Here is a 23,511-nt window from a genome sequence, read left to right as displayed (position 1 = left end):
CTGCCACAGGTCTTCTAGAAGAAATCCCTGTTTTTTGGACTGTGCCCCGAGGTGGTGTATAAATACGAGTCCCAGGTCAAGGGTCATAGGTGAGTTCTATGTGGTTTAAAAGGGGCAATGATGGCAATATCCTATTTGCAAGAGGTTTTGCCACATGCAGATCAGACCAACCGGGAGCTAAAGTGCTTTGGGAATTACAGAGAGGGCCTGGTGACCATTTGTATAACACGGATACCGTGTTTGGGTAAAAACCCTTTTGGCTCCAGAGTTTGGGCATACAAACATTTATGAAATGTATCCATTATCAGGAAAAGCACGTGTTTTCAAGGATTATTGATACAGAGCCCAGATGCCTCAGGGTTAGGTGCGCTCTACACATGCCAAAATGAATAAATAAAATTGATCACATGGATAATCAGCGGCGAGCTGCTGCACGACCCAGTCTATTCCTGGCTTTCCACGGTGCCCACCACGGCTACACAGGGGCTTTTTATCTTCTGAAAGAACCCTTTACTCAAAGAGCTCACTTTTGTGACTCGAATACATCTTCTACAAGGCAATCGAAGTTCGCTTTCCAATTACACTCCCTTTTGCTAGGAAAGGCAGCCATTACAGGCCCAGCGTGACATTAGCCTCATCCTGACCTTCCATTCTCTTCCCGCCGCCGCCGCCTGTCATTACACGCGGGCAGGAGGTGAAAGGGAGGGCAACGCAAGGTAGCATTACCACGACGAGTTACATCATCTTACTCTCATTGCTCATCATTCTCCCCCAAGTTACTTGACTTTCTTATATTACAAAAGAAGAGCTCTCGATGTATTGCCATTAGATCCATTATGCTTTTACGAATACTTTTGTTTACGAACTCTGATTGAAGGCTTTTCACAGGGAAGGTGACGCCTCACACAAGCAAGGTGTGTTGCCTGTTTTCTGGTAGGAGAGCAATGGTTTTCTATCCTGCCATTCTAAGAAGGTAAAAGCAGCCATATATTTTCATTGCTGGACAAACATCCCAAAAGTTGGTTTGTGGGACCTTTTGGGATAGATGTGTCGCATTTTCATTTTTTTTTTAAAGGGGCGAATCGCTTGAAGTATACGGACAAGTCTCTATTATTATAGAGTCGGGAGGCCCAGCTTACTTTGTGACCACATACAGGGGACGATTCATGGAATTCTTTGCATACAAAATAGGCTACTTGCAGCGGATCTGCGTGCGCAACTCAGTTTGTCGAATCATGGAATCGAATGCGCTGGACTTTTCCTGGACTTTTCCGTATTCATGGATAGGATCCGCCACCCCCAACGCTGGCGTAAGTACACTTGCGCGTAGGATTTTCAGTGCGCAGGTGGGATCACACATCATATTTCAGGGTGCGTGTACTCAATCAGGGTTCTGATGTAACTTATGGGTGCGCGTACGCTGTGTTGCGGTGTACAGGGACGTTTACGTGGGTTTGCATGCACATTTCAGTGTTATTACACAGTTACAATTTTTCATGCGCATGTTATAGGGGTTCCAGATACAGTTACAGGGGACCCAGTGCATGCTCCATGAGTCGCAGGCCTGTTTACGGGGGACCTGACACACTGTTTGAAGGGTGCGTATATTCACACCTGGGGACCACGCAAAGGTAGCTGATCTGGCAGTTTCCTGCTTTGGGTGTGGGAGTGTCGGGGGCGTGCCAGCCGGCACTTGCGAATACGGTTACTTTGCGTGAACAAATACATGAATACACATAGTGCACAGATTAACTTAATCACGCAGGCTCACGCTGTGGCCTTTTTGGCGGGCAACACTTGTGCAATTTCTGCACGAAATTCCATGAATCAGCCCCAAAGTGAGTGAGTGTGTGTTTGCGCACGCACGCGGGTGGGTGTGTGTGAGTGAGTGTGTCCTGCCATGCTAGGGACCCTCCAAAGAAAAACAAAAAAAGAACACTGTATGCAGCGCAATCAGAGCTCTGCTAGGGGACAATAGGAGCCTGTCCTTCACACCAGAGGGTCAAGTCGCGCTCTCTTCAGCGCATTAATAAAACAAATACCTGGATAATCCAGCCTTAGGATACAGCTCCCCGTCACCAGGAGGGATGTCTTATCCAAGATCACTGCCGCAGCCTGCGACTTTGTTGATGCAGCCCCCTATTGCCAGAGGAAGCAACGCACCTTTCTTTACTGCGGCAGCCCAGCTCAATTGTTGACACTCTCAGAGGGGACAGAGAGCATTGCTCCTTCACCGCTGCTGCCTGGGCTTCTCTGAGCTACATGGCTCTCCCTGGTCAAAGGCAGGGAGCACTGCATTATTGGTTCTGGGCCCGCCCCCTGCCAAGGTAGGCCTGCAAAGACTCCACTGGCCACTGCTGGCAGGCATAGGTCGGTGGAGAAAATGGACTTGGGCCTCCTGCTGCTATCAACGCTGGTGTCACGTTATGTAAGTGACCGGAAAAAAACACTAAAAACTCAACCATGAAACTCGAAGTATAATCAACATGGCTGAATTTGTAATAATATGCAGTGAGTGTTTGTACCTTAACTTTGGTATTCCCACTTTTTCTTAACTTTACTTTTTTTAATGTTAACCTTAATGAAAAAAAGGTTTTTGTTACATATAAATTCAGGGTTTTTTGTGGCAGTACAGCGTATAACATGTGAGTGTATGTAGTATAAGTGAATGTAGTATTCGTTTTTGCAGTATGACTGTATTTGTGTTTGAGCCATACACTTTACATTTAGTACATGCACATAATAGTTTTCATATGTATAGTAGTGTGCATGCTTGAAATGTACATCGGGAGGATAGCTCAGGGGCAATGCGCGTCTTGGAAGCAAGACGATGCAGAGAAACACAGGTACGATTCCCGGGTCTGCACTTAGAAACCTCTGGGTTTAAGCATGTTATAAATAACCAATTACAATCTTCAATACGTACCTGTAAATTTGGCAAAGAATCTATACATTGATTGTGAGCATGTGTCATAATACAGTGTGTTGTAAGAACATATAATGTAAGTGTGTGTGTGTGGCAGAAGAGCATGTTGTGTAACAGCGCCTGGCATAAGTGTGTGTTGTAAGTGTGTGTATTGTGAGTGTGTGTGTCATAAGAGGTTGTGTTGTAAAAGTGTGTGCCATGCGTCTCATAGGAGTGTGTGTTGTAAGGAGTATGTGTCATAGGAGTATGTGTCATAATAGTCTTAATCATAAGAGTGCATGTTGTGTATGTCATAAGTGTGTGTGTCATGTGGGGTACATTTACCAGCCCCAACAGAAATCCCCTGCATCACAAAACTACATTTCAGGGCGAGAGTTGAACACAGCCACCCCATGATTGGCTGTATTTGCTGTTATCCACGCAAATTCTGAGAAAATAACCTAAAGGCATAAGGGCCCTGCATTTCTTTTCTCTCAGTGAAAAATTCAAGGCTGCACCAGAAAAATGACCTGCATTCCGGACATCAAACTTGTGTCTCTTTTTGTTTTAAACAGCACACAATTTGTTCCATTCATCACAGCCCTGCCTGTGTATTGTATTTGAATGCCATGAAATCAAACTAGCCCTGTAGAACGGCATTGTTTTCATCAAGTCAAGTCCATGAGGAGCAGAGAATTTGCATCAAATCTGCACGGCTCGGGTTTCATTTTGCAACAAACTAACACACACAAGGAACTTCAAAGGAAAGATGCTTTCTCTTGCCTTGTGTCAATTACCAAGAAAACTATTTGCAAGCATATTTCTGTGCCCAGAAATTGACCTGATCTGTGAAATCCTTTCAGAAAATGAACGACAAAGAAACTGCGTTTTGTGAAATGAACATGAGCGAAAAAGAACACGTATAAACCTGTTTTTGCAAAGCAGGGAAATAACACTTTGAAAAGGAAATGTGAAAGAATGCCATTACTCGCACATGAACAGTAGTATATGTGTGGGGATGGGGTTTGGTTTAAATGTATATTATATTCATTTACAAAAAGACTTGGGTTCAAAGGAAGGAAAATAAAAAGAAACGTTTTAACCAGCAGAACCAGTTTGGCCTAGGCAAGCACTTCAAAGGTACCAGCCCCCATGGGAAAGGAAGCCCCTCCACAAATATGAAAGGGCCAAAGTGGGGAAATTCGTGACCTTGTCAGACTGGCCGGCATTTCTACAGCAAGGGACAATGGACCAAGAGGAACTAGCACTGTCACAAAGAAGTGTGAATTCCTTTGACATCCCTCCTCAGCTTCAACTGCAAAGGATCAAAGGGCGCCATGGTAACCCTGTTGTTCAGACTGGCACAGAAGGGCAGGTTGGCTGTGGAGATTTGAAGGACCGCCCATACAGTGACAAATGCTCTCCATAGACTTTAAAGAATTTTTTACATTAAGACATTTATTTACATACACTGTATAAGAAGTAATGTAATATTATGACAGTTTTCATGGGATTTTTAGACACACAGAATGAGACTAGGTGTGTCGTCTTAGCCCATGGTGAACTGGAATGAAAGAAAAAATGTATTTCGGTGTGAATCATAAATGGCGCAGACATTAAACTTGAGGAAAATATGACAAATGATAGTATGCATATATGGAACCATTTGTAGAATTTTAGGTGTTTTGTTTCTCCTAAAAACAGCGAAATCGTGCCTAAGGGAGAAGCAGCATCGCATAGAATTGGCATTCGAACCGGCCAATTCCTTGTAAAATATGGGATCTGCTATATGACTTTTGTGATGGTGATTATTGTAGATATAAAGTTATATTCCATAACTCCTTTTTGTGAAGAATTTGGCTTGTGGGACAAAAGGAGTCATGAAATGCATACACCTAAGGAGAGGTCACTTCCTTCAAACCAACCAGCTCAGAGGGAGGAGGCGATACTAATAGCCTGATCTATCCTAGTCAACGGATATGTCCAGATTACTTCCACCCATATTACAAACATTCTCAGATATCATCCTGGCTATATAAGAGGTAGACAAGGAGACACAGGGAGGTTCAACATTCAAAATTCACCCTGCAAGATTCCAAGACTCCAGAACCAGGTCCAGAGGTAGCTGATCCACAATCAACTATTCAGAACCACCTATCCAAAACCAGATTCATTCCAATAATTCAGGGAGAAAAGAGGAAAGGCTGCTGATCCCTTGGGGGAGAATCCAGCAACCAGAACTTTTGCCCAGCTGATGCCCCGCTGTCCACAGTGACCAGAACCCTAGTAACTTCCCAAATTGTCAGCATCCTCTGTTTGTCCTGTCCTTAGAAGAATCTGTGTTAGTCTCTATGTGTTAGCGTAATTCTTTTCAAAGCATTTGTTATCGGTGTAACTCCTTAGTACCATTTTGAGATAAAGTAATTAATTCCCCTATAAAGAGGAACACGGTGCAAGCTGGTTAAAATTGCAAATTAACCCCCTTGCATGCAGTGTCTTTCTTTAATAGTCTAGCCACTAAAATATAGTCTCAGTACAACCTGTCATTGTACTATCAAAACCGATTTGGCCCGTGCAATTGTTTTCCTTAAAACAATCTGATTTACATTTCCCATAGAGAAACTATACTGTCACCCCATAAAGAGTCATCTTTGCACTTCATTATCCTATTTGAAATGTGCCTTTGTTTCCCATCATAAAAACCAATTTCCGATTTTGACTCTTAGCCTATTTCCTTAGCTGTTTGCTGGTTTAAAGTCTGTGTAGAACAAGAAATTGCAATTCTGCCACGTGTGATTTTTGCTGCATTGTTTATCTCCCCAAAGCCGATTTTTCTCACCTGTGTTCATGTTGTTTAGTTCTCAGCACAATAATAAAAGAGGAAAAGGTCAGCCTTAGAAACAGTGATGGCGCTCTAGGTGGATATTATTGATCAGGTTGACACTTGAAAAAGAGTTTGAGATGCTGCAACTGAGGGATGCCACAGAGGCTGACCTGGGCTCGGAAAACTTGAGAGGAAAAAAGCCCTCCTGTCGCACTTCTCAAAATTAGGTAATGACACTAATAGTAGATTTCGAAGAGATATTTAATTTGAAGTTATCAGATTCAAGCATAGATAAGACAAACAAGCCTTAATACGGTGGCGAAAGCAAAAGGTAAATCACAAACAGAAGGGTTCTTATAGGAGTATTTTGTCCATACAATAGTATGTGATGCTGATACTGTATCGAAATCCAGTTGGTTTCCAAAATAAAGTGCCCTTAGTTGTGTTCACTAAGTGTTGAGATAATGATCCTGGTTTCAGGAAAAAAAACATCTATTTTTTATTTTTTATTTATTGGAGATGATTGAGGCTTAGACCGTCCTAAATTGCTGGCGCTAAATCTTGAAAGTAGATTGCACATTGGCTGAAACTTTAAATGTACTTAGTTGCTATCACTAATTTCACTGGTGCTTTGATGAGATCCAGTTAGTTTCCAGGTTGTAGTATCCTTGGTTGTATATACTGATGTGAAACAGAGCAAAAGCCAAATAGTTCCGCTATTTGTGTGCACTAGGTGTTGAAATAATACTCTTAGTTTCAAAAAGAAAATTTGTCGATGTAGTTGAGGCTTGAAACGTCCTTCAAAATAAATTGCACATTAGCTGAAACTTTAGGTGTACTTAGTTGTTGTCACTAAGTTCACTGATAGGTCCAACTTAACGATGTAGAACAGAGCAAAGCAAGATGAAATTTGAAGACTCTGATCTGTAAACATAAAAAAGTATTGCTGCAAATTGTATTGATGTCACTTGCATCCCACTAAAGCATCAACATTTACTTTGCAATGCTGGGAATGATAAACTGCTAAAAAAAACAATCCCTAAATACTGTGAAAGTCAGGGTATCATACTGGAAGTGCTCCTGGCATGCTGCACTCTGTTATTGCTTACCTGCCCCATAGCTAACGTAGCCAAGCCACCCAGTGTTTTTGCTTAATCTGCTTTGAGAGTGCTCCCTGACATTGTTCTTCTGTTTAATCTGCATTGAAAGTGCTCCCTGGCATTGTGTTACTGTTTAATCTGCATTGTAAGTGCTCCCTGGCATGCCACACTCTGTTATTACTTTTCTACATCCATGGCTAACGTAGACAAGCCGCACTGTGTTTCTGAATAATCTACATTGCAAGTGCTCCTGGCACGCCGCACCCTGTTATTGCTTACCTGCCTCATAGCTAACATAGGCAAGCACTGTGCTCCTGTTAATCGGCATTGTAATTGTGTATTGCTCGCATTGAGAACTACTCTTGCCAACAGCCATGACGGCCTTCCCCTTATCCACATCTACATATCAATACTAGGCTTCATGTTCCCCTAGCTACCTAACCTCTTACAGACTCCCCAGTTCAGAAAAAGAACTCACTCCTCACACTCTGCATGACACACACCAACTCACAACACCCACATATACCTCCCCTCAACACACCCAACTATATCGTTCTGGGAGCCCTCATTAACGCCAGATCACTTCCTGCCCACGCACTTGACATCGCAGACATCATCATTGCACACAATCTAGACTTACTAGCTATAACAGAATCCTGGCTCCATGATGCTGTGGGCCCAGCGCTGTCACTTGCTGTCCCATACAGCTACTCCATATGCAGGAGGGACAAACCCAATGCCAAAAGTGGAGGAGTGGCCATCATAGCTAAACATGAACATGAGAGAGGTACCCTTAACCCCCATACATATTTCAAACTCCCATCAGTTAAACTGTCCCTCTCAGCAACAGCTACACTAAATGTTCACCTCATCTACAGACCCCCAGGGCCTGTACGCACCTTTGAGAATGAGGTCAGGCAAATCATCTCATCCAATGCCACACCCAAATCTCAAACCATCATACTGGGCGACTATAACTTAAGCCTGAACGACCCACTTGATAACAATGCTCTAACCTTGGCAAACACCATGTCAGCGCTTGGTTTCGCGCACTAGGTTCAGAATCCCATGCCTTTGAAAGGTTGAAGGTTGGCTTGCAGAAATCAACTGCATGTACACTATTACTTCTAACTCTCCCTGTCCTTGGTCTGATCACAACCTCATTACATTCACTATTAATGCTAAAATCAGCCCTACCAACCCCCCAACCTAGCCTCAGAGGCGCCATCGAGAAATAAAAAGAATATTACAGCCAACAACTTGCTCCCACTAATGCAACCTGCCCTGGCAACATTTACCGGTGATGAGGCCCACCCTACCACATTGACCAGACTCTACAACGACACAATCTTGGCAGCTATAAACAAAATAGGTCCACTCTCACTATGCAAAGCCAAACAGCTGGCCCACGTCAATGACTGGTTCACCCCTGAGCTAAAAACTCTAAGATTGACCCAAAGAAAGGCAGAATCACTCTAGAAAAAAAATCACCCACAACTACCAACAAAAATATCTTTGACAATGCCTCCGGGGAATATGAACAACAAGTACTCCTTACCAAAGGCAAATTCTATACCGAAAGAATATCCAAAGCTAGCTTGAACACCAAGGAACTGTTCTTAATCCTCAGAGAGCTAGAAACCCCCATCCGACCACCAGAAAGCTGTAACAAAGACGCAAATTGTTTCGAGAACATTCAAAATGCTCTCCTAAATAAAATCACTTGTCTCCAATCTACAATTGAAGCAAAATAAAACAGCCTAACCGAACCACACGAACCACCACCCCCATCCAAGAGTGCCTCCAACCTCAAGGAGATCCCGCAATTCGATTTCACGGAGGTCACCATCCCAGAAGTCCTGAAAATCATCCTAAGCCTAAAACCATCAAGGTGCTAAGGTGGCCCATGCCCACCCACAGTCATTAAAGATTGTGCACCACAACTCGAACCCTTCATCACCAATCTTATTAATGCCTCTTTTAAAAACAACTGCGTCCCCACAAAAACATGTGTGTACCACCGCTATTAAAGCCCTCCCTCGACCCTAACATTCCCACCAACTACCACCCAATAACAACGGTACCGTTTCTCTTGAAAATTCTTGATAAGAGCAGCATACTTGCAAATCCAGAAATACCTTGAAGCCAATAACATCCTGGGGCTTCGCCAATCTGGTTTCTGCCGAGACACGGGATGGAAACTGCACTACTGGATTTCAAAATCCAAATGGACAACCTGAGGGCCAAAGGGAAACTAGCAGTGCTTCTGCTCCTAGACCTTTCTGCTGCATTCGATCTGGTGGACCATAATATCCTGTGCAAACACCTTACATCAGCAGCTAACTTCTCCACAAACGCTACACATTGGATAAAATCCTTCCTCAGCGACAGAACTATGAAAGTCTTCTCCCCTAAAGTCAAAGCACCTCCCACCTTAGTCACATGTGGAGTACCACAAGGCTCACGTGCGACCCCCACTTTGTACAACATTTTTACAAAGCCACTCTTCAACCATCTCGACGACCTGGGTGTCACCTACACTAATTACGCAGATGAAACCAAGATCCTCTACCTAATATCAGGGGACTATGACTCTGACACAGCTACCTTCAACGCCATATACCTCAGAGTGCGCTAGAGACCCGACCAAGATGGCCACTCTCCTGTGTGCGCTACTGGGACTCCCAAATTCATCCTGGAATAATATACGTCCTCCGTTGTGGAATCCAGTTCTAATTGGTGGGCAAAGCTCTCTGAAACCGCAGAGCTCACACCGCCTCATTAATGAAGGTGCCGAACATCGCCAAGTCAGCAGCAGCGGCTCTAGCCTGAGAGGCCGGGCCGACATCATAGTCCCACGACCTCCTGCAATCGGAGAGGCGTGGGGAGGAGCCGGGTGACGGACAACCTGTGCTGCGCATCTGGCGTGCCCAGCGGGGGTAACCCCATACCTGCACCGAGGGACTGGGAAGACCACGGGCAGCGAGGCCTAAACCCCCCGCAGATACGTTCCTGACTTCACTCCTGCGACAACAGCCCACCAGACTGCTCCGGGCCTACACGGAGAGATGGGCGGCCTCCCCTTCATCCAGACCCGAAGCGTTGGCCCCCTGGTGGTAGTTGTCCGAGAGCGGGACGCCAGCAGACCCCTGTTGGCAATGACAACGTATGCCACGGTGGCGCGACTGCGACAGAACAAATGTCTGACGGCTGGTGACCTCAGATAACAGCTCCACACAGAAGGTGGGAGAGCTCCCGGTACTGCAGGGGAGAAGAGGGGGCCACGTCGCCAGTCCATAGGAGCAGCTTTCGACAACAGGTGAGAGCACTGGCCATTCGGTCCCCGAGCTACTACCCCTTTCCCCCACACCGCCGGGGACGTCGGGGCCTGGGGACTGGGGCCTCCGGGGGAAAAGTGGAACAGCTCTGCCCCGAACTGTAAGACTGCCAGCCGGAGAGGCTCTTGTAACCTCGATACCAATCGTAGCCCCGACCCCTGTTGGGCAGTCTTGGTTGAATGGGCGGGAGCGTCCTGAAGCCTGAGAGACCGAGAACTGTTGAAGCAACACCACCTGACGGCTCCCCGGATGCCGGACAAGCCCCGCTCCGCTGCCCTCCCCTCCTGAAAGGCAGAACACGGCCAAACGACCTAGAGTAACTAACGCGAGTAACAGCATTTTAAATATCAGCGACCCAAGGCAGCCCAGCAGTCCGAGTCAGCCCCTGGACACTTCGGGTGAGACAACAGCATTAGACACACACGCCAGTCCCTGGGGCGCCCTCTCAGAACCAGCCGTGCTTCGGGGCTCTAGCTGCCGAACAACCATCCCATTTGTCAAACAGCTTCGCAGGCACTGAAGAGAACTGCCGCCTACCTTTAAGCATCACCAGTGCGAGTGGCAGTGAGTTCCCAAATAGTGGCAGTCTCGCCAACGAGACACCCGGCACCCTCACCTGAATAGAGATCCGACGCCAGTCCAATAACACTCTTTGGCTGGCGCCGCTCTGCACTTGGTGCTCGTAGACCCCAGACTCGAAGACGGCCCTGCTCCCAGCACCAGCAGACCCATCCCAGGGTCTACTCAGTAACCCATTGTCACAAAGCCCAAGTACAGCCCAGCGCGGCCCCTACCGACTGTTCATAGATGAGAAACCAATGAACCCTAGCTTTCAGAGACCCTGGCCTGACCACCATCACAGAATGACTACAGCAGCACCTCTCCTTCTACTATGAACTCTGCACCGAAACTACACCGCTAGCTGCTGTACAAATGGACACGTGCCGTGCCTGGACCCGAGTACTCGCCCGCAACAGTCTCCCCTCCGCCTACCAGCTTACTCTACTGCAACAATACTCTCTACCCAGAGCTCCCTACCATTCGCCCAAAGCTCCTGCTTTGGGCGTATGGTTGAGAGTGGCAATGTGGAGAAGATGACCATCTTCGAAAGACTTCCGTGGTGGGTTAGAGGTCTGGGGTCCGCCCTGGGGAAGTGTAGAAAGAGCCAGAGGATGGGCAGAGGAGGATGGTGGAGAGGGCAACGTAGCCAAGGGGGAGGAGGAGGATGCGAGAGAGGTGGCGGAAGAGAGAGGCAACAGGGCAGCCAGAGAAGCAGTAGATGGTGCCGAAGAGGTGGCAGAGGATAAAGGAGGCAGAGGAGCCGGAGAAGTGAAAGAAGGGACAGCAGGAGAATAAAGGAAGTTGATAACGTGCGGGAAGCGTCTATCAAAAAGGAGGAGGTTGGCCTGGGTGCCTTGGACCAAGATGGTGCCATTTAGATAAACATTTATGATGGTCTTGGATTAGAGGAGTCGAAGGGGGCCAGGATGGCCTCCCACCGGGTAAAACCATTAATGGGTGAAGAGCAGAAAGGAGAAAGCACAGAGACCATGTGGAGGGTCCATATGCCTGTAGACGGAACAACAAAGAGGATGTCGGTGAGGGTTTGTCTGGAGGAAGCGCTGGTGTAAGTATCAGTGATATGGAGGCCTGGGTTGGAGACCAGTATATCCCTCTTGAACTTCTTCCTCCCTGACTTAGTGAGAAGGACATGATAGTCAATAGAAAAGCAGTTGGAGAAGATAGGTGAGACAGATAGCACCATAGAGGTTGCAAGAGAGAGGGGGATTTGGAGGGAACACTAGGATTGGGACACAAGGAGGAGAAATGGAATACGCAGACATGCTTCCTGATGAGATCTCAGGTGCACCCAATAGTTTGGTCGGACCACGACATGGTGGTAGGACCCTGGGCTGGGAGAGGTAACAACTGGGACAGTTCTGATGCACTGTAATGATAGACTACTTTTCAATCAGGTTTAACAAAAATATCTCAATCAGGAAATAAAACAGTTCTTCGCAATTAACAATACCAGAGAGGTTTTCCTTATAGTGTGTGGGAAGATGCCAAGGCCACATTTAGGGAGCTTCTTATAGTGGAACGGGTGAAAAAAAGAGGGAGAGCGGACTATTGGAGGCCAGATTGCTGAAGGCTATATCATTGTTATGGGGGCAATTGACCTTGGGGAGGGCTACACAGAGGAGCTCATACAGAAAATTCAAGTCCTAAAAAGGTAGTTGGGCAACCTGGGTCTGGCAGGAGCATATCCATCCATATGGAGGGTTAAGCCCACTTTTTAAGAGAGGGGGGACTGAGCAGGGACCATTTTAGTTAATCGCATCAGGTCACAGACTAATAATAGAAGGATATGGCTGATAAGGGACCATAAGGACTGTCAGTCAAATACCCCCGGTATCTCTGCTTGTTTTGCTGAATATTATTGTAACCTGTATGAGGTGGGTGCTAGGGGGGGGGGCCCTGTCCAATTATTTGCAGCCATTAACCCTCACAAAATTGTCAAAGGATCAGTCGGCACACTTGGATAGTCACATTTCTCCAGAAGAGGTAGCTCTTGCAATCAAAAGCTTGAAGGTGGGAAAATCACCCGGTGATAATTGGTTCATGGCGGTCCTTCATAGGACTTACCTCAACCCCTAGTCCTCCTTTTTTGCTAAGCTTTATAATAGCTTCAATATGACCCCTGAAATGTCCACCTCATTTCTGAAGGCACTGATCAGGTTTATACCCAAGGAAGGCAAAGACCCTACACTGTGCTCCTCCTACCAACCAATATCTCTGTTTAATGTCGATGCAAAGATCTTTACCAGGGTCCTTGCTTCCTGACTGGACCACTATCTGACAAAACGAATACACTTTGACCAGGTGAGTTATGTCATGGGAAGGCAGGGGTGGATAATTTGTGGAACACTTTAAATTTATTGGAGCTTCCAGGGAGGAACCTAGCTGACTCGTTACTATTGGCAGTCAATCCAGAGAAGGCGTTCAACCAGGTCGATTGGGTTCTTGGTGAAATTCAGGTTCAGAGCAGGTTGGATTAACTGGATTGCCAAATTGTACTCTACCCCCAAGGCCAAAGTACTAGTCAACAGGAACATGTCAGACACTATACCTCTGTGGAGAGGGACTAGACAAGGGTGTCCTCTGTCGCTGCTTCTCTATGCCCTTTTAATGGAACCGTGGGCAGCCAAATTGAAGGGAAATGAGGGAATAAAAGGTATCCAGGTTTGAGGGTTGAGTTGCAAGCTATCACTCTTTGCTGATGACCTCATGATGTATATTCGGGAACCGAGGCAGTCCTTGCCCTTGATAGTGCAAGAGTTGAGGAAATATGAAATATAATCAGGCTTTAAGGTACATTTCTCCAAGTCACTCCTCTTCGGCATGGGAAAGATCTAAACCCCAGTCTCGGACATCTTGACAATGCTCCTGTTTGCCTTGGCTAGGAATAAGCTTAGATATCTGAGGGTGACTATAGCCAAACTGTTACTAATTTATTTAGGGAGAACTATCTACCCCTGCAGCAAGACGTAAAGAAGGACTTGGGGAGATGGGAAAAAGCTGGTCCTCTCATAGATAGCCCTTCTTAATGTGATTAAAATGAAAGATCTTTATACTTATTCCAGTTGCTTCCAGTGCAAGTGCCCACAGAGTATTTTAAGACCCTTAAAAAACTCTCCTGGTCTTCTTGTGGGTAGGGGCCAGGCTGAAAACTTTTTCAACTTCTTAGACTCCTTAGGCATTGCATATAGTAATTATGCTGATGATACTCAGGTCCTCATACCCCTCACAGGAAATGATGAGGCTGACATGGAATCACTTGATAATTTCTACGCCACAATCCAAACCTGGATGGCCGAGAACTGGGTGTGCCTAAATAGTGAAATAAATGAACTCCTAATCATCGGCTCACCGGATACCATCAAGAAACTGGACACCAAATACAACTCCTTTGTGATCGACAATACCACTATCTTAGTCTCACAGGCAGTTAAAACCCTTGGAGTCTATCTAGACTCTAACCTCTCAATGGTTAGGCAGGTTAACACCATCTCATCCGCATCGGCCTATCATGCGAAATTAATCACTGCAGCCAGACCATTTCTATCGCAAAAGAACTGCCTCACCATCTTCAGAGCAATTATTGGGTCCAGACTTGACTATTGCAACACACTTTTGCAAGGCACCTCAACAAAAAACATCAGGAAACTGCAGACAGTACAAAACAATGCCCTCAGAGCAGCCACTGGCATCTCTAGAAGAGACCACATCTCAGACACCAGGAAAGCCGTTCACTGGCTCCCCATTAAGGAGCGGATAATTTTCAAGATTCTCGCTCTTACGCACAAATGTCTACACAATTCAGCACCCTACTACCTTTCTCAAAGATTTACCCTACAGCACTCCGATAGGCCCACTAGAGCTGCCTAGACCAACTGTGTAGCCATCCCCAAAAGCGTGAGGACACAAGCAGGGGGCTCAAGTTTCCCAGTCATTGCGGCCACTAACTGGAACTCTCTTCCCCCCGTACTGAGAGGCATTGAGTCACACACAGCGTTCAGGAAAGCAATTAAAACACTTCTGTTTGTGTAATGACATGTTGCTAATCTCATGATTATGAGCTGCATCAACTCAACCTGTATTCAATATATGTATTACTGTTCATCCTTAAGGCTCATGCTCCATGTAACCTAGCACTGCCTTCTGTTTCGCGCAACTAAGACATTTTCTTGAAACAGCACCTCAATGCCTGCAGGCGGCAGGCGCTTTACAAATGCAAAAATAAAATAATTAAATAAATAAAATAAAAATAGCATATAGAACTCTCATTCTTTCAAAGGATAAAGGGGGTAAGGCTTTTCCAGATGTGTATGCTTATTTCCAAGCTGCACAATTGAGAGCCATGATTGATCACTTGGACCCAGACACTACCAATCAGAGAATGCAGTGCTTTCCCCAATTGCCTTAAATGAATGGTTGGGGTCCTGTAAAAAAAGATACCCAAGAGACTCCTCTTACATCCGGTTTTGCATGTCCTTTGGGATTTGCTGTGGGAATGGGTATACACAAGATGGCTGTGGTCTTGGCCTTCGCCTCTAAGTGCAATCTGGGACCCTCCAATTAGGGACAAGTCCTGGATCCTAATAGATTTCAGTTATGATATGATGAGTACCTGAAGGGGGCGGGCCAGTTATGGGAGGGCAGAGAGTTTAGGACCATACAGCAGTAGTGGGAACTCTTGAACATGGGCTCTGTACCTACAAATTAAGAGTATAATGATGGATACATGTTGTGGAGAAATCCTGGCTCGGGAACGCACCCTGTTTTAGCGTATCCTGATTAGCTTAGACTCAGGAAGAGGCTTGATTTTGAGGCTTTACCAGGTAATAGTCACAACAGAACCGCTGGAGACTCGTTGCATTATAAACCAGTTGTGTGCAGATTTGGGGCTTGACTTGGACGAGGAACAGTGGACCAGGGTGTGTAGGTCAGTTAAGAAAGGTATCCATGGCACCACAGTACACGCTTCATGCCTTTAAGTTTCTACGTAGATGGCAATTCCCTCCAACGACTCTGGCTAGGATGTACCCAGATAACCGTATATATATTCGGAGTGATTGCGGCTCTCTTGGGACATACCTGCACATGAGGTGGTCCTGCACACTGATTCAGGGATATTGGAGGGAGGAGCTCTCCTGGATACAGGAATTGGATGGGATACAAAGGCATCTAAAGCTTCTCTTTGTGCTGTTTGGTTGGGGGAAGGATTTGAATGGCTTCTGCAAACAGAGTCACATGCCATATAATCTGTTGATGGCTGCTATGGTGGCTTTGCTGAAAGCCTGGAAACGAGTCTTGGATCTATCAAAAGGGAAGTGGGTCAGTGAGGGTAAGTCACTCTTTGAAATGGAGTTTATGATGTATTTGATTCATGAAAAGGGACGTGGCCTTCAGCAAGATTGGCTTCCTTTTATATCTCAGTATATGCCTGGCTGGATGTAAACTCTTGGGGGTTGTGTAGATTGGCATAGACAAATGGAGGGAAAGACAATAATACTTCATACGAGATGATTCTTGTTGATATCGTGGACGCCAAGCTCATGCTGGCGGTGGGGGTTCGGAAGGGAGAGGTTAATGTGAAGGGCTTTTTATTTATTTTATTTTATTGGTTTGGCTGACGAATTTCAACCTTTCAATATAATCACAATATTCAACTCCATTCAATCGTACCTCGTACATTCCACATCTAATACTAAAATGCAAAATTACAATACAAAACAATTCATATCAATACATAATCATTGATAAAAAGAAAATGAAATATTACCTATCTATTAATTCATTAGATGCTAAAATATTAATTGCTAACTAAATGTGAAGGTTTTTGTTGTTGGGTGGGGGCATTACGCTAGTTCAAGGGTTTCAATATAGGGTTAAGATAGATTTTTTGTGAAATGTTTGCAGTTACTTCTAATGATCCTATGTGATGCTCCTGCAGTTTAACTCAATAAAACAGAAACTTGTACAGTGCACTCTTAAAATTGTCATTTTTGGTGTTCTCATAATCCTTTTTAGTTTGGGCTATTAGGTGTTGCTTGCAACACCTATCTTAGCCCAAAGTATTGCATTCAAATACTGATTCATGTATACATACGGAGAAGGGCATTGGAGAAGATTTTTTTGAAGAGGGACACATAGAAATTACATTGTGAAGGGATACACTGGCCCTCATTATGAGTGTGGCGGAAAGGCAACAACGGCGCCGGTAGTGTTTCCGGCGCCGTTGTTACTTCTCCACCACACTACGAGTTCTGCTCGCGGGTGCCGTTCTGCACGCCTGGTCTGACCATGCGTGCAGACCGCCACCTGCGAGCAGAACTCATGATTGCACCGGCATCGTTATTAACGGTGCCGGTGAAACCATGCTCCCAACCCCCATTCTGCCCTATGGGGCGGAATGGGGATCGGGAGGCCAGCCATAATGGCACCCGCGAATGGGCAATTACCGGGTCCGCCAAACTCGGCATGAACCGATTCCTGCCCATTCGCGGGTGCCGGAAAAAATGCAACTCCAGTGGCAGCTGTGCCCTTAATAAGGGCACGGCTACCGCCGGAGTTGTAATGAGGGCCACTGTTTTTTGGTGTATAAGCCCCACCCATTCCTTGTCCATCGCCTTGCTAATCGATATGGCTAATCCCACCCCTTCCTGCATTTGTCCACCCACAGGTTCTCTGCATGGGAACTCTTTGAGGGTTTAGCTCTTCCATGCTGGCGGCCATATTGGAGATGCAATTAATTGTTAGCTTGTGAGGAAAATCCTTGATTCACCAAAACCAAGTGATTTGTTTTGAAATGTAGGGCTTACAAATAAGGCTATACATTTTTCATTACGTGTTATGAAAACATTTGTTCATATTTTGAAATGATGTACTTTTCCAAAGAGAAGTATTTGTTAAAACATGTTTTAAAATTGTAATGTATTAACATCTCCAAAAATGTCTGTGTTAATTATAAACATTTCACTTTGTTTAGTAACTGACCCATAGCAGTGAGTCACAAACATTCCTTTCAAGATGACAGCTGCATTCAAAGGCCAGCCTCATGAAAACATTGTCCTGCATTCTGCTTGGTTGCTCGGGAAGGGATGGCGGGTGTGTCTCAGGTCACTGTTGTGGGACTGTCGAGCTGGCAGGCTACCTCCTCCCCTCACACCCATTGCATACACAGAGAGCAAACGTGGCTCATTTTTCTTTGCATATGGTTGTTTTAAACTGGGAGGGAACAAAGCAAAAACATATGTTCTAAAATAGTTCAAGAATGTTTACATACACTATAGAAAATGCGAGCGAAAAAGCGCAAGCACCCGTTTGCCGATTCATGGAACACGTCTTCCACAAGTCACCTAAAAAGGGGACGGAAGACGTGGAATGGGGAACAACAAGCAAAAATGTGGGCGTAATGAGGGAAGTACCACAGTAAAATCCTCGCAACGCCCATACGCACGCTAACAACCCGTATTCATGGCTTTGAACTGGGCTCTCCAGCGCTTGGAAAAAGACGTGCAAATCCGGAAACACGTCCGCCATGCAAAAGCTGGCGTAAACGTCACTGCGCATAAAAAGTAATGCAAACAACCAACGCGCGTATTCAGCTATGATGAACGTACCATTTCTCGCAGCAGTGATCATGGGACACCGCAGGAGGCGGAGGATGGCCAAAGCCCGCATTTTTCTACCCAGGACCAGCCTTTTTGGGATGCCTGATGACCAGGCCTATGCTAGGTATAGGTTTCCACCACATATCATATTAGACCTGGTCACGGAGTGGGAAGATGACCTTACATCACCCACCCTGTGCTCCCAAGCACTGAGCCCCTTGGAAAAGGTGCTCAAAGTACTGAATTTTTTAGCCACTGGGTTATTTCAGCAGACATCTGCCATACTTGGGGGCATTTCACAGCCCACGCAGTCACGCTGCCTACACCAGGTGTTGGCAATCATGACTGCACGCCCCTCAGACCGCAGGCACATCTACATGCCCAGAACACCTGCAGAAAGGCACCCATGTGGCTCTATGGCCACCTACGGCCACAGAGCACATCTATCGCAAATGCAAGCACAGGCATGCCATCAAAGTGCAGGTTGTATGTGATGCCAAGGGTATCATTACTTCTGTATCTGCAAACTATCCAGGGTCCACCCATGATACACCGGGCCCTGGAAGCTAGCAGGCATGGCAACACATGCCTCATTGGTGAGTATAAATGCCTGTGCACATGCATGCATATCACACACAGTCAAATACACAGCAATGATAAACATTTTTACCTCTAAAGGGTCAGTGCCTACCCTCTGAGCACCTACATGATGGTGCCAATACGGAACCCTGCCACACCACCCCAGGTAAGATACAACACAGCCCATATTGCAACTCAGGGCATAGTGGAGCACACATTCAGAGTGCTCAAGTCACATTTCTGCTCACTTGACCACTCTGGTGGTGAGTTGCTATATGCACCACCACTAGTGTGCAGGATCATTGTGGCAGCATGTGTCCTGCACAATGTTGCAACATGGCGCGGTGTACTGGTGGACATGATGGTGCTCCAACATCATCCTGGATGCCTCCTGCCCCCCTCTCGACTCTTTCGCAACCTCTGCGACTCTCTCTCACTATTCTCCCCTCTGGCCCGACTCACTCTGCAGGGCATACTCTAGATGTTCTGATCTCATCTGACCTCCCCCTTTCTGTCCCTCTCTCCACTCCTCTCTCCTGGAGTGATCACTTTCTCCTTTCCTCCCATCTCACCCTCCCCACCCCTCAGGCCAAGCCACTTCCATCACTGCCACCGACCTTCTCAGTCATCCGACTCATGAAGCGCGTATCAGTTGAGGCTTTCGCCACCACCTTATCACTCCCCTCCCCCTTTGCCTGACTCTCACCCTGACACATCCCTCTCCATGCTCCACTCTGCTATATCTGATACTCTTAATATCCTTGCCCCTGTCATGAGAATCCGCCTGAAGCCCAAAGCCAAGTGCAACTCCTGGTATGACTCAGACCTCGTCACCCTAAAACACAAGTGCAGGGGGGCTGTGAGTAAATGGCTTGCTACATGTACATCCTCTGACAAACGGGCCTGCCGCCTGCTCCAAAGGCAATACCGGCCCTCTGTCCTCTCTGTCCTCACCAAGAAGAGAGCTCATATCCAAGCCCACGTCTCTGTGGCATCTAACAACTCGGCTGAACTCTTTAAATTCTGCAAGGAACTGGCCAATCCTGCTGCAGTATCTACCTCTCCTGTCCCATCTCAGGCCCTCTGCATGGCACTGGCTTCTCACTTCATCTCTAAACTCAGCACACCCTGTCCTCACTCTCCTCCTCTCCCCTCCCTCCCCCTACTCCCTGCTCTTCCTCTGGCCCTCTGCAGCCACTTCTCCTCCCTCCTTCTCTGCCTTTCCCCTGTTCTTTGCAGACAAGGTTTCTACCAAGCCCGATCTATGAAAGTCTCATCAAAACAGGTCCACCCCTGTTCCTCCAAAACCATCAAGGACCACATTGACTCCCTGGCTCCTGCCCTGGCTGACTTCTGCAACCAATTTGCCACTGGAGTCTTCCCATCTCCCATAAAGCACTCCCTTGTGCACCCTCTTCTTAAGAATCCCTCCGCTGACCGCTCCTACCCGGCTAACTATCGCCCAATCTCCATCACTACCTTCCTGGGAAAGCTCCTGGAGAAACTTGCCATCTCCCAACTTAATCTTCACACTGAAATTGTTGGTTGTCTCCATGTCCATCAGTCTGGCTTCAGAGCTGCCAGAAGCATGGAAACTGCTCTCCTGAACATCCGTGAAGACCTGCTCTCCAACCTTGACTCTAACACCCCCTGTGTCCTCATCTTGCTTGACCTCTCTTCTGCCTTTGACACAGTCACCCATGCCATCCTGTCCAAACCTCCTCTGTGATAACCTGGATATCACTGGCCAGGCCCTGGCCTTTCTGACTTATTTCCTCTCTGACCGACCCTCCCAGGTCCAACTTGGGTCTTTCCTCTCTGATATCTTTGTCGCTACCTGTGGTTTTCCCCAGGGGTCTAACCTCTCTCCCTGTCTTTTTAACCAATACCTGCCACCTCTTGCCCACCGCATTGCTGCTCTCTGCCCTAACTTTCAGTGCTATGCGGATGACACACAGCTCATTTTCAGGTTACCCTCAGCCACCTCTGCTCCTTCCCTCATTTCTGACTGTCTGTCCGCTATCCAGGAGTGGTGTACCACCAATGACCTCTGTCTTAATGCCAGTAAGACTGAGATTCTACTCATCAGCACACCCGCTTCCTCCATTCCTGTAGCTCTCTGCCGGCCTCTCTTGGCCCCCTTCTTGCTCCCACCTACGAGGCTAAAAACTTTGTGGTCATCTTCAACTCCACACTCTCCTTCTCTACTCACATCTCTGATGTCTCTAAGAAGTCACACTACCAGCTGCACCTCCTCAGAGGTATTCTTCCTTTCCTCTCCTTCCCCCAGAAGCTCAATGGCCCTCATTCCGAGTTTGGAGGTAACCACGCCACTATTTGCGGCATGGCTGCCTCCAAACTCGTTCCGATTCTGCCCTGGTGAATGGAGCAGTTACCGGTCCATTCCAAGGTTGGCAGGACCGGTAATTCCCCATTCACCAGGGCCCTTCCCCATTCCCATTTGAGCCCCCATAGGGCTCAATGGGAATGGGGAAGGCGATAATAACGGTACCGTAAACTACGGTACCGTTATTAGCTCTAAAGTCCCTTTGCGGGTCCCGTCCTTAATGCCTGCTAAAAGCAGGCATTAAGGAAGGACCCGCAAAGGGAACTCGTAGTAGGGCGGTAAGGGTTTAACGGCACCGGTCTCGTTACCGGTGAACGTTAACCCTTACCGCCCTACTTGTAATGAGGCCCAATGTCTCCAGAGCTCTGGTTCTCTCTAGGCTGGATTACTGCAACAGCCTCTTTCTAAATCTGCCTGCCTCTACTCTCTGCCCTTTGCAACTTATCCAGAACAGGACTGCAAGACTTGTCCTTGGCCTCAAGCCCAGGGATCGTATCTCTCCAAGTCTGAAATCTCTCCACTAGCTCCCAGTGGCTGCGAGGATTAAGTTCAAAACCCTATGCATTGTCCACAAGGCCTTCTGGGGCACGGGGCCTCAATACCTTCAACTCTCTCTTCCTAAATATCTTCCTTCTCGAGCTCTTCGCTCATCCGCCTCCAACTCCCTCAGGGTCAATCACTTCTCCAAGCATCAAGTTGGTGGTAGATCTCGTTCTTCGGCTGGGGCCTCCCTCTGTAACAGCCTCCCTGCCTCCCTGAAACTTGAGGAGAATCATCTCTGGTTCTGAAAACACCTCAAAACCTTTCTCTTTGCTTCTGCTTTCTCCCCTCCTCTCTCCTGCTGACCTCCTGTGCGCGTGGTGAGGCTGCCCGTACCCAGCTTGTGGCACCATTTTTCACCTAAAATACACCTCTGCGGAGTGCACACAGCCCTGGCACATTCCAGGTGCCATTCAATGATGACAATGGGACAATCATCTGGGCCCACCAAACCACCCTGAGAATGTGTCCTTGGAAGTGCTACATTGTGTGCATCCCTTGGAACTGGTGTGTACAAAAGGAACACATAGAAGAGGGAGTATGCCACTAACACCATGTCAAAGTACACATCTAATTGCCGGTGTGTCACATAAACACTCCCACACATCATGTAACATTATCGCCACACTGTGCCATGGCATGCAATGTCAAAAGAGATACATAAATGGCCAACACATAACACTACTGTCACAAAGTGCACAACGATGCATGGAACAAGTTGAGAAATAACACACGCTCAAACAATTCCATAATAATGTTGACAGGAACAGTAATTGCCTAGTACAACATATCATAAACACTGGACCTAACAGTGAATCTGTCTGACAGTGACTCATCATATTTCCACAAGTGCCTCAATGTGTTGTAACTTGCAAAGGGGAAACAGGTAGGTTTTGCGTGGCTCTGCTAATTTAAGGGTGCAGGTAAGCGCATACAGCAGGAAGTCAAACAAGAATGGAGATAGGTAAGGTAATTCATAACGATGGAACAGGAACAAAGGATGGATCTCAAAGTTCAACCAAAAAAGGATGCGAACCATGCACTGGACAAACAATGAGGAATCCCACTGGGGTGTATACACAGGTTGGACTTCAGACTGCCCACAGATATAAGGGAAGCCCAATGCCTCTGTGTACGTTACTCTTACAGGCACCACTCCTTGCAAGCCCATGGAAAGGGGACGCAGGAGTGGCTTCTGTGTCTGGACCCTAACGCACAAACAAGGAGTGTACTAACATGAGACAAGCCGGTATGGGTCCAGCCGGAACCTACAGTGGATGCCCTTGGAGGCCACAGAACGCAACACACTGTAACATAAATACACAATAGACCACAGGTCAGATAAGGGAAGGGAAGGTGCACAGATTGCCTGCTGGGAACCCCAGCAGCCTAACTCTGAACAAAGGAATAAGAGATGCACAAGTGAGGAGAAGAACAGCAACTAAAATGACTAAGGGAAAATAGGCAGTAAAGTCAGCAAGGTTCAGAAGCGGAAAAACGAGAAAATAAAATTCTGAGGAGGGTGGAGGGGCAGGGTGCACGTCAACAACCACATGTGTGGATGTTGAGAAAAAAATAACACCTCCATGGGTTCATGTGCTGCACGGCTATCATGGATTGGGAGGTCTTTTGCTGCTGTCACCACCTTCCTGTGTAGCATCTGAAGGTGGTAGTGGTAAGGGAGGTTAGCCATGTGTAGTC

General features: G+C 46.8%; 1 protein-coding gene across 1 annotated transcript in view; it reads right to left on the bottom strand.

Moving 5' to 3' along the window:
* Positions 1–23,511, bottom strand: part of MRAP2 (melanocortin 2 receptor accessory protein 2) — an 880,612-nt gene that overhangs the window by 739,886 nt on the left and 117,215 nt on the right. The gene's annotated exons all lie outside the window — the stretch shown is intronic.

The sequence above is a fragment of the Ambystoma mexicanum genome, chromosome 4p, assembly GCF_040938575.1.
Source record: "Ambystoma mexicanum isolate Mex_15411 chromosome 4p, UKY_AmexF1_1, whole genome shotgun sequence".
NCBI classification, from domain to species: domain Eukaryota; kingdom Metazoa; phylum Chordata; class Amphibia; order Caudata; family Ambystomatidae; genus Ambystoma; species Ambystoma mexicanum.
Note: the sequence above shows the minus strand (reverse complement) of the source record. Positions and strands in the feature narration are given on the sequence as shown.